A 10674-nucleotide genomic window follows, 5' to 3' on the forward strand; every position below is an offset into this window, starting at 1 on the left:
ATTGATTCTTTGACCCCGTCGAACTCCCGGTGACACCCAGGCCGCTATCACCGAGGACACACACCGCCCGCCTTTATTTCTACGGCTTGACTCAGTGCTTCCTCGACGGACGTAAGCACACACACTCACATATGTATATAATTTCACTGCCAAACAAATAATAAATCGATCAAGGCCAGCGTGCATGTCTGACCGGGCATTATTTTAATGTTCAATTCTGTCAGCCATTTTAATAGAGGCAATCACAGCACCTGTGTTCGGAAGCCGTGTGATCAGCTTCTAACTTTTGACTGTTTTTACAAGAAAATGAAGGTTATTTCTAAGCCTTAACGTGTTAAATGCTGTCGCTCTTCGTGAAGCGGACGTTTTCTTGATAGAAAGTACCGTTGAACTTGTTTTATCAATTATTTGTAGCACAGACTAAAGGAGAACATTAAAGGAAATCAGGGTTTGTTTTTCCAGTGGTGTCGCCTTCACGTACCACGCGTGTATGAGGGAAACAGTGGACACTTTTGCTAATGTTTTGCACATCGCATGAAGATAGAGACAAAAAAACAATAACAAAAAACTCACCGGGAGGAGTGGACATCCACGCGGCATATTGGAGGAGTTAAACCTGGACAATTCCGTGACAGCGACTGAATCAGTAATGATTTTGACTCAACTTCCTGATTCTATCATCCGGTGTAAACTTTCCCAAACAAGCGTGCGCTGTGTCAAGAAAGAGACACTTCCGAGGAGGAATTTCAAATTAAAGCGCGTCCATCCTCTTTTTTTTCTACTCCTTGGTCTTCAAAATTTAATCAAATGTAAAAATAACGACAAATGGTAAGGGCTATCACACGGGAATAACTTTTTGTTGCATACATTTTAGTGAAAATGCTTTCATATGTCATTATATTTAACTGATCTCTGCTTATTTTCTGCATCAAATTCAAATGATCTTTTCAAAATAACGGTCTACAGCATAGCTTCTCAAATAGTAACTCCCGCGCCGTGGGAGGGAGGGAGGGACGCTTATGAGCCCGGGGATCATGCGTATTTTTGCTGTATTAGAATAAAGTGTAATTGCACATCAACAGTGGGTGGCAATAGTGCTCTCATTGTCAGTGTGCGCAGTGTATTAGCTCTGTGGTGCTGAGTTCTTGTATCGAGCATGCGCACACACAGCAGGAGATATAAAGAGCAGTGAACAAACCCTCAAGAGACACCGTGGAAAAAATTAGACAAAAGTGTCATCCGCCAGCTAAGACAAGGAAAAATGACGAAGCGTGTGTAGTACTTGGCTTTATTATGACTACACTGGGAGACGAGGAAAGACCAGTGTGTTTACCGTGAGCTGCCAGTTACAATATCACGTTTCAAACCCGGCTTGGAAAAGCTGTGCACTGCAAAACGTGCTCATTGTAGCCATTAACCCTGACTTAATTATTTTGATTGAAAAATCATCACAAATTGTTTCCTTTGTGTTTCATATTGTGGCAATAATCGGAGTCATGGATGAATTACTCTTTAGAAGGTGGTTGTAGATAACAGATACAGATTTAACAGATTCAACAGATAACGAACTGTGGAAACCCAAGGGGTGTCTCTGAGTCTCCCCCGTTATGATCACTAACAGTGCAGGTTAGTGTCAGACATCAAACACAGCATTGTACTGTTATTTAATTACGGAGTTCATTAACCAAGAACCAAGTTCCCAACAGTCATCTTCACTCGCAATTGATTGTGGGGTTCCACTGGTCAGTCTCCCCGTCCCATGGGACAGAATTGTAGCATTTTAGTCAGGGAAACACCTGGGTGCCGGTAAAACGTATGTTTAATGAGCAGTAGCTGTTAGGCGGTCATCAAAAAGGAAGTGGAACATGGAGAGGACTGATGAGAGCAGACAGGAGATAAAACGCAAGGTAAAGATAGATTAAAAAAAAAGGCAAAACAAAGGGCATACGATGACTTGTATGCTCGGTTGGACAGTAAGGAAAGGATGTACAACAGGTTCGGGTGATTAAGGATAGAGAGGGATATGTATTGACAGATGCTAGAAGAGTGATGGGAAGATGGAAAATATAATTTGAAGAGCTGATGAATGTAGAAAATGAGAGAGAGGCAAGGGTAGAAGAGGTGACTTGTAGGCCACAAAGTAGCAGAGATTAGTGAAAGTGAAGTGGGGAAGGCATTGAAGAGGATGAAGAGTGGAAAGGGAGTTTGTTAGGGAGTAATTCTAACTTATGCTGGTCTAAGTTGAAACCTATAAAGAGGAGACTGAGGTTATCATAGGAAATAACACAGACAAGTGATTATTCTTTTGTGCTCTGCAGAGGGGGGGACTCAGTGCGCTCTGGAGGCAAATCCAGAGAATCCCACTGAGTTTCTCCTTGCTCGGCCTCTTAATGGGCAAGCGTGTTTATTTACATAACAACTTTCATTGGATAAAACAGTTCATGCATAATCATACAGCAGCGAGGTCAGCACACACTGCACACATGCGTAGTTTTTTCCATACAGTTCTTGTGTGATTTATGATATGTTGTTCAAGGATGATATGCACAGGGAGGATATGTTCTTGTTCAAGGATAAGTGTGCTCAAAAATAAAAATTATGTTCAAGAATGATATGTTCCTGTTCAAGGATAACTGTGCTCAACGATAAAAAAATGTCTGTTGTCATCATGTGAGTAATCGAAATAACATAGTTATGATACTTTCAGAGTACATAGGTATGAATGTAGAGAGAAAACTAACAATCGCCTCCTGTTTATGACATTACGAACATTGCTAAATACTTCAGTATCATCATGCCATGTTGGTACATAGTTTACAGATAACACTTCATACAACATCGTCGTCGTCTTCCACAGTCGAATCATTATAGTTTATCATTTTGAAATAGCCCCCTCTTGTCAGATTTGTCATTGTTTGTCTCTGCCTTCTCCTGCTGGGTTGAGTTCTCTTGTTTTGGCTGGCTCATCCTGGATCCTTCCAACCTAAATGACTAGGGATCCGGTGGTTTCTTCACTGACGCAGCCGATGCCTTGAGACAAGTAAGACTATCTTACTTACTCCCCTTTGTAGTCAGCCTTCCCCACTAGCCAGTGTCAGTAGGATCAACAGGGAGTACCTTATAGTGTGATTGATGAATCCAAGTGGATTCCAAGTCATTCCGCAATTTTCACTGCAGTTGGTGTGGTCAGAAGTACTTGGAACGGTCCTTCCCAGCATGCTGAACTCCAACAGCTTCTCTTTATGACCTTCATGAAGATCCAATCACCAACTCGGACCTTCACCTGTGGAGCAGATTGAGATTTGGGCAGATCATTTGTGTCTGTTACATCTCGCTGTCTTATTGTTTTTCTCATGTATTCCGCTAAGGTTTCTTCTGTGTGGGCCTTCTCTAGGTCTGGATTTGTCATCGGTAGCCTGAATGGTCTACCATGTATTATTTCAAATGGTGTCAATCCATTTGCTATGGGAACTATGTGCATGTACATTTTTACCATACCGATGCCCTCTAGCCATGTCTTTCCTGTATGTTCCATACATTTTCTTAGTCTGTTTTTTACTGTTCCATTCGTTCTTTCCACCAACCTTGCACTTTGTGGATGATAAGAACAATGTTTCTTTAAGTCCATGTCCATAACTTGACCCATTTTATTTACGACTACATTTACAAAATGTGGGCCATTATCACTGTAGATTCTCTGCGGTATGCCATGAGTTGGCAGAATGTATTCACAAATAGCTTTAACTACAGCTTCACCATCAGCTTTTATAGTGGATGTAATTTCCACCCATTTAATGTTGCTGTCGATCATTATTAAACAATATCTGTAGTTTCCTACAGAATTTAATTCAATAAAGTCCATGTGCATCACTTCAATAGGATATTGTGGATTTGGAAACCTTCCTTTCTTTGGTCTTAAGTTTCCTTGAGCATTATGTTTAATGCATGTGATTTTTTAAACAAAAAAATGTTTAAATAGGAATTTAGGTTAATAGAATATAAGTGTTGTGATATAAGTACCTCCATCCCTCCTGTTGACACATGGCAAGGCCCAAGAGTCAAAAGAGCTGCTTCTTTAAATAATGATTTTGGTAGGATGGGATCTTCATTTATCATCAAAATTCCATTGAAGTCTGTTGCTCCTTTCTTGACCCAGGATTGTCTTTCAGCAGCTGAAGCATTCTCCTGAGCATCTTTTAGTACGTCATTGTCAAATAATGATGGTGTGGTAGGTGGTTTGTCAGTGTGCATGGTGTATTTTTGTTTTGTTGCCTCTTTTGCTATTTTGCCAGCAAATGCGGTTCCTTTTGTGATATCTGTTTCTGATTGATGTGCTCTGCATTTTATTACTGCTAATTCTCGTGGGAGTAGAATAGCTTATATAGTTCTGGTAAGAGTACTGCATGTGTCACTGTTTTTCCTGTAGTCGTCACCATGCCTCTCGCTGTTGCCACATTTTTGCAAATACGAAGAGTGTGGAGTGGGCATTTTGGCTATCAGTGTAATCAATGCTACAATTTCTGCTGCTTGAGCTGATAGTGACGTTGGTAGCGCTCTTGAGCCTGTGACCTGGTTTGGGAGTCCCACCACAGTACAGCCTGTATGTGTGACTCCTCTGTCATCTTTAACAGATAATCAGTTTACATACCATACACGACCATTAGGTAGTGGTGTGTCTTGCAAATCTGGTCTTGATAGAATTACTGTACTTGTGATGTTTCTGTTATGCAATCATGAGGTGTGCCATCTGTTGGTAATGGTAAAAATGTAGCTGGATTGAGTTGTGCACATCGTTTGATGGTCAGATGTGGTTGACTTAACAGCACCGCTGTGAAATGTAGTTGTCTGGCTAGAGAGAGAAATTACATTTTAGCTTGCAGTCAGAGAACATCTACTGCATGTGGTACTAATAGTTCTAGTGGATAAAATAGAACTACATCAGCCGAATTTTCTACAGCTAAAGCGGCTTCTGCTACTGCTTGTACACATGATGGGAAAGCCCTAGCTACACTGTCCAACTGTTTTGAGAAGCAAGCTACAAGTCTAAATTTATCCCCACATTTCTGTTAGAGTACTGACGTCATGCGGGACTGTTTACAGTCCACAGTTTGGATGAATGGCCTATTGTAGTTTGGATGTGCCAGTACGGATGGACTACATAGTCGTCGTTTGATTTCCACAAATGCTTCATCTGCTTCTGGTGTCCAGGTGAGAACAGCATTCATAGCAAATGGGTTTTCATCTACCACTTTCAAAAGGGGTGCAGTTATGATTGCAAATTCTGCTATGAACGCTCTACAATAGTTACATAAACCGAGGAAAGACAGCATTTTTTCTTTGTTTAGGAGCTTTCTTCATCGCGTTTTTTTCTTGCTCCAGTTAATTGCTTTCCTTTTGGAAATGCTGTGACCCAAATAAGTTTCTTCTGTCTGCACCATTTGTAATTTCTCCCTTTTTACGTTTGACCATGTTTATGTAGGTGCAGGAGTATTTTAACTGAATCACTTCTACATGCATCCTCTGTCTGTTGCTAGTAATCGATTATCTACATTACTTAGCACCATGTTTAGGCCTGAAATCAGCAATGACCTTTTGGATCTCTGCTGCAAAGATCGCTGGACTTTCTACATACCCCTATGGCATTCTTGTGTATGTATATCTTTTTCCATCAAATGTGAAAGCAAACCAGAATTGGCTGTCTGGATGTACTGGTATGGTAAAGAATGCATTGCTTAAATCAATTACAGTGAAGTAAGCTGCAGATGGTGTCAGGTTATTTAACAATGTGTGTGGATCAGGCAAAACAGGTGCTCTAGCAACCACTGCTGAGTTCACTGATCTGAGGTCTTGTGTCATTCTCCAGTGTTCACCATCAGCCTTTTTTACTGGGAAAATTGGTGTATTCAGTGGAGAGCCAGAACATGGTCTTAAAACCCCGGCATCTAATAATTCTTTGATTACTGTTTTTATTCCTTTGATAGTATCTGGTTTCAAAGGCTATCGTCTTACATTTGGCCTGTAGCTTGTTTTTGGAACGATCACTACTGGTTCTGCGATTTTCAAATTTCCCACATCTGTAGGACCATTTGTCCATAGGCCTTTTGTCAGTTTGCTGAGAAGTTCCTTCATAACATCATCAATTCGGGTCATCTCTTCTTCATTGTTTTGTCATTTCTTTCCTGAGAAATGTTTGGTTGCATAGGGTGTGCACTTTCAGTTTAACTGGACACCGTCTGCCAGTCTGTTACTTCTTCTGCATGTTTCACTTTTGTTGCAAAATTTTTCCACTGCGTTCCCATGACTTTAGTCAAGGACATACGTGGTGTCCCATTTTACACAATGTACAGTTTCAGCTCTTCTTTTGGTAATCTCACAAGACAGAACAAATCACATTGTCTGTCAGAGACAAGATGCGTCAGTGTAACTTTTAGTGTACTTTCCTAAAAAACTGTCACTCGTCATCATCATTGCCGATTGCCATGGTTCCATGCAATCAATTGGGTGTTTCTGGACCCCATGGGAATCTTCTCACTTGTTGCACCACATTTTTTAGTGCATCTATTGTTTCCTGTTCCTCAGCATCCCCCATATCTAACAAATGATAGTTATGATCTTTTTCGTTGATCCCTATTTGTTCAATTGTCCTGGGAGCCAGAAAACATATGCTTTCATGCCTCCTTTAACTGGAACCACCGAAGATTCCTAACTTTGCTATTGCATCTCTTCCCAGAAGTGGGACAGGACATCTTGGATCAATGATTACTTGTACTTGACATGATCGCCTTGTATTTGGGTGTGTTATATTAATCTTTGAGTGAGTTTTTGCATTTTGATGTGTCCATGGGTACTTTCAACTTTTATATTTGTGTTTGAAGATTTTATTCTCGGAGATGCTCCTATCAAAACTGTTTTGCATGCTCATGTATCACACAGGAATTCTGTTAAGACTCCCATTAACTTCCAAATTCATGTAAGGTTTTTCTGTGAAATTATTCAGTAGTTCCCATGCACTTGCTATATTTACACTTTCTAGTTCTTCTTCTTCTTTATCATCCTCATCTGACTGAGGTGGGGTGCGTGCACTTGGTAATAGTGCACGCTCCTCACTTCACCTATCTCTTCTGTCCCTTTCCTCCTTGTCTCTTTTGCCTGCACTGTCGTGACCAATGGCCTGTTTTACCACAATGCTAACATGTGTCATCTTTCTGTCTATTTTGTCCTTTCTCATATCCACTCTGATATCTAAATCTTCCTCTACTTCCTCTCTGAGGTCTTCGTCCTCTACGACCTCCTTGAAACATTACCAATTCTTCATCATCATCTTCCATGACATAAGCTGATGTTTCTTTGGTTGTATGTAATCTCTCTGCATGCCTTGCATATGCCATAATATGTCGCTGTTTCCCAATCAGATGTTTCTTTACCCATGCACTTATTTTTGGATCAAATCCTCTTAGCCGACCAAGTTTCAGATGTTGTTGGAAGGGAGAATCATTCTGCTCATTGAATTCTAATCCACTATGGCTTCTAAATTTCCCTTCATAGCGGAATTGAAACTGTGAAACAGTTTCTCCTGTTCTTTTTTGTATGCTGCTAACTGTGCATGGGATGCAGTGGCTGCATGCAGTGGCCTTGGTCTTTTTAATGCTGCTTGTGCAGCAGCCAGATAATCTCCAACCATAGGACCATCTGTTGGATGTTGAAAAATCTCTTGTTGGAGATTTCTTCCTGTGTAGTCACCTCTACATCTTGCCCATTTTAATTGAAAAACAAGTTTGAATATTTGTTCTAACTCCAATCCATTCAATCTATATGACTCAGCTAACTGGAAAACTGCATCTTGGAATGGCCCCCAGCCATCGTCAGGTTTAGGCAGAGCTGCTGCAGCTTCTTTTACCTCAGTATGTGACCACAGTCCGTGCACATACAGGTGGGGGTGATACGCATTGTGTGGATTTGGAACTTGTATCATAGGATAAATTTCGGCCTCATCTATATTTTAGCTTTTGTTGTGTTGGTCTTACTTTAAATTGTTCTTGTCCATCTTTGTGTATGTCCTCATATGCTGGCAGCTTTTTAAGCTCTGGGAATCATGACTCTGGAACCCCACCCACTGCACCTTTTAATATATTCCAGTTCTTGAGAAGGAGACTGACATAGTCTCTTTGCTCTGACCTTTAATTTGTTCTTTTTTTCTTCTTTTGTGCACTTTGTGTTTGTTATAGTGGCTTGTTCTATCCATTTTTAAACTTTTCTTACTTCGTCAAACTTTTTGTTACTCTTTTTCTTGTTATTGCATTTTTCGTGTTCATCCATAAGTTTCACATATTTTTAATGATGCCAATCTTAATTTTCCATCCCAGTTGTATTTCTTTTTCCATTTTCTCACATATTTTACATTATCTGGATCCAATTTGTGCATGTACTTCACATCCCCTTCCAAGTCTTTTTTATTTTTACTACTACAAGAGTTTCTCATTTTACACTGCTGGTTGTTGTGGTTAATGATCGGTAATAATGTTCACAGAGATCATTGACTGTGCCAAGCTTCTACAGAACCTAGTATTCTGCAGACACAGCTGTCACTGCAAACCAACTTTCTCAATTTTAACCACAACCAAAAAAATACACTTACTTCAGAGACTGACTCTCGTCAGTATAAAATCTCTTTGAAGTAACACACACATGTATCAGTTACACACACACACAAACAAAATCAGTGCACTCTGCTGTGCTTTCTTTTCTTAGAACTAGAAGTATAATCCTCTGTCTACTATCTTTTAATGGAAAAAGATAGTAGTATGAAACCATATCTACTTTTTTTACTGGAAAAAGTATAAACCATACTCAGTCTGCTATTGTGGTGTTTCCTCCTCGGCCGCCTCGGTTCGGTCGGATCCCGTCAATCCAATGATGGCTGGTATGAAGTTCTAACTACCGGCCAGGTAGAGAATTCACTCTCTGGGTCTTTCTCTCAGATCTCTGGATCTGGACATCGATGGGCTTCGGCGTGTCCTCCACCAGCGGTCAGTCCTCGGATGTATTTGGGATCCGGGTCACAGCACAAAGTTTTTGTTTAGGAGTAATTCTATCTTATGCTGGTCTAAGTTGAAACCTATAAAGAGGAAACTGAGGTTACCATAAGAAATAACACAGACAAGTGATTATTCTTTTGTGCTCTGCAGAGGGGGAGACTCAGTGTGTTTTTTGGAGGCAAATCCAGAGAATCCCACTGAGTTTCTCCTTGCTCAGCCTTTTAATGGGCAAGCGTGTTTATTTACATAACAATTTTCATTGGATAAAACAGTTCATGCATAGTCATACAGGGGCGACGTCAGCTCACGCTGCACACATGCGTAATTTTCATACAGTTCTTGTGTGATTTATGTTGTCCAAGGATGATATGCTCAGGGAGGATATGTTCCTGTTCAAGGATAAGTGTGCTCAAAGATGAAAAAAATATGTCTGTGTGTCATCATGTGAGTAATCGAAATAACAGTTATATTACTTTCAGAGTACATAGGTATGAACACAGTGAGGAAACTAACATTTACTCCTGATGATATACCTGTGGAGGTGTGGAAGTGTCTAGGAGAGGCAGCGGTAGAGTTTCTGACTTGATTATTCAACAAGATCTTGGAGAGTGAGAGGATGCCTGAAGAATGGAGACAAAGTGTGATGGTGCCCATTTTTGAGAATAGGGGGGATGGGCCGAATTGCAGCAACTATAGAGGAATAAAGTTGATGAGCCATAAAATTAAGTTATGGGAAAGAGTAGTGGAAACTAGACTGAGAGCAGAAGTCACCATTTGTGAACAACAGTATGGCTTCATGCCTAGACAGAGTACTACAAATGCAGTGTTTGCTTTGAGAATGCTAATAGAGAAGTACAGAGAAGGCCAGAAGAGCTGCATCATGTTTTAGACCGAGAAAAAGCATATTACAGGGTGCCAAGAGAGGAGCTCTGGTATTGTATGAGGAAATCTGGAGTGGCAGAGAAGTATTTTAGACTGGTGCAGGACATGTGTGTTAGCTGTGAGACAGTGGCGCTGTGTGCGTTAGGGTAACAGAAACGTTCATGGTTGAGACGGGACTCCATCAGGGTTCAGCTCTGAGCCCCTTCTTGTTTGCAATAGTGATGGACAGGCTGACAGAAGAGTTTAAACAAGAATCGCTATGGACCATGATGTTTCCAGAAGACATTGTGATCTGTAGTGAGAGCAGGGAACAACTTGAGGAAAATCTAGAGAGGTGGAGGTATGTGCTGGAAAGGAGAGGAATGAAGGTTAGTCGCAGCAAGACAGAGTAGATGTGTGTGAATAAGAGGAACCTGGGTGGAACGGTGAGGCTACAGGGAGTGGAGATCAAGAAGTTGGAGGATTTCAGGTACTTGGGGTCAACAGCCCAGAGCAACAGAGAGTGTAGAAAAGAGGTGAAGAGATGGGTTCAAGCAGGTTGGAATGGCTGGAGAAAAGTGTCAGGGCTAGTACTATGTGATAGAAGGCTATCAACCAGAATGAGAGGAAAGGTGTACAAGACAGTAGTAAGACCAGCAATGCTGTATGGACGAGAAACAGTTACAATTACGAAAAGACAGGAGGCAGAGCTGGAGGTCTCAGAGATGAAGATGCTGAGGTTCTCTTTGGGAGTGACCAGGATGGATAGGATCAGGAA

At 40.9% G+C, this 10674-nt stretch overlaps 1 protein-coding gene and 1 long non-coding RNA gene across 2 annotated transcripts in view; both read right to left on the reverse strand.

Annotated features, from left to right (window-relative positions):
- The window catches only part of lrrk1 (leucine-rich repeat kinase 1), a 76126-nt gene extending 75424 nt beyond the window's left edge, over nt 1-702 (reverse strand). The window contains exon 1 of the mRNA XM_086143718.1: nt 574-702. The gene's annotated coding sequence lies outside the window, so the exon portion shown is untranslated. The remainder of the gene's footprint in view (nt 1-573) is intronic.
- Nucleotides 703-2303: 1601 nt separating this feature from the next.
- Nucleotides 2304-9233, reverse strand: LOC147235602 (uncharacterized). The gene is made up of 2 exons (XR_015105918.1): nt 8848-9233; nt 2304-3283 (listed from the first exon to the last, which is right to left on the reverse strand). It is a non-coding gene; the product is annotated as an uncharacterized LOC147235602 (long non-coding RNA).
- Between the last annotated feature and the right edge of the window lie 1441 nt (nt 9234-10674).

This window comes from Fistularia commersonii, chromosome 3, assembly GCF_037954325.1.
Source record: "Fistularia commersonii isolate RoL2024-O1a breed Wild chromosome 3, RoL_Fcom_v1.0, whole genome shotgun sequence".
Classification (NCBI taxonomy): domain Eukaryota; kingdom Metazoa; phylum Chordata; class Actinopteri; order Syngnathiformes; family Fistulariidae; genus Fistularia; species Fistularia commersonii.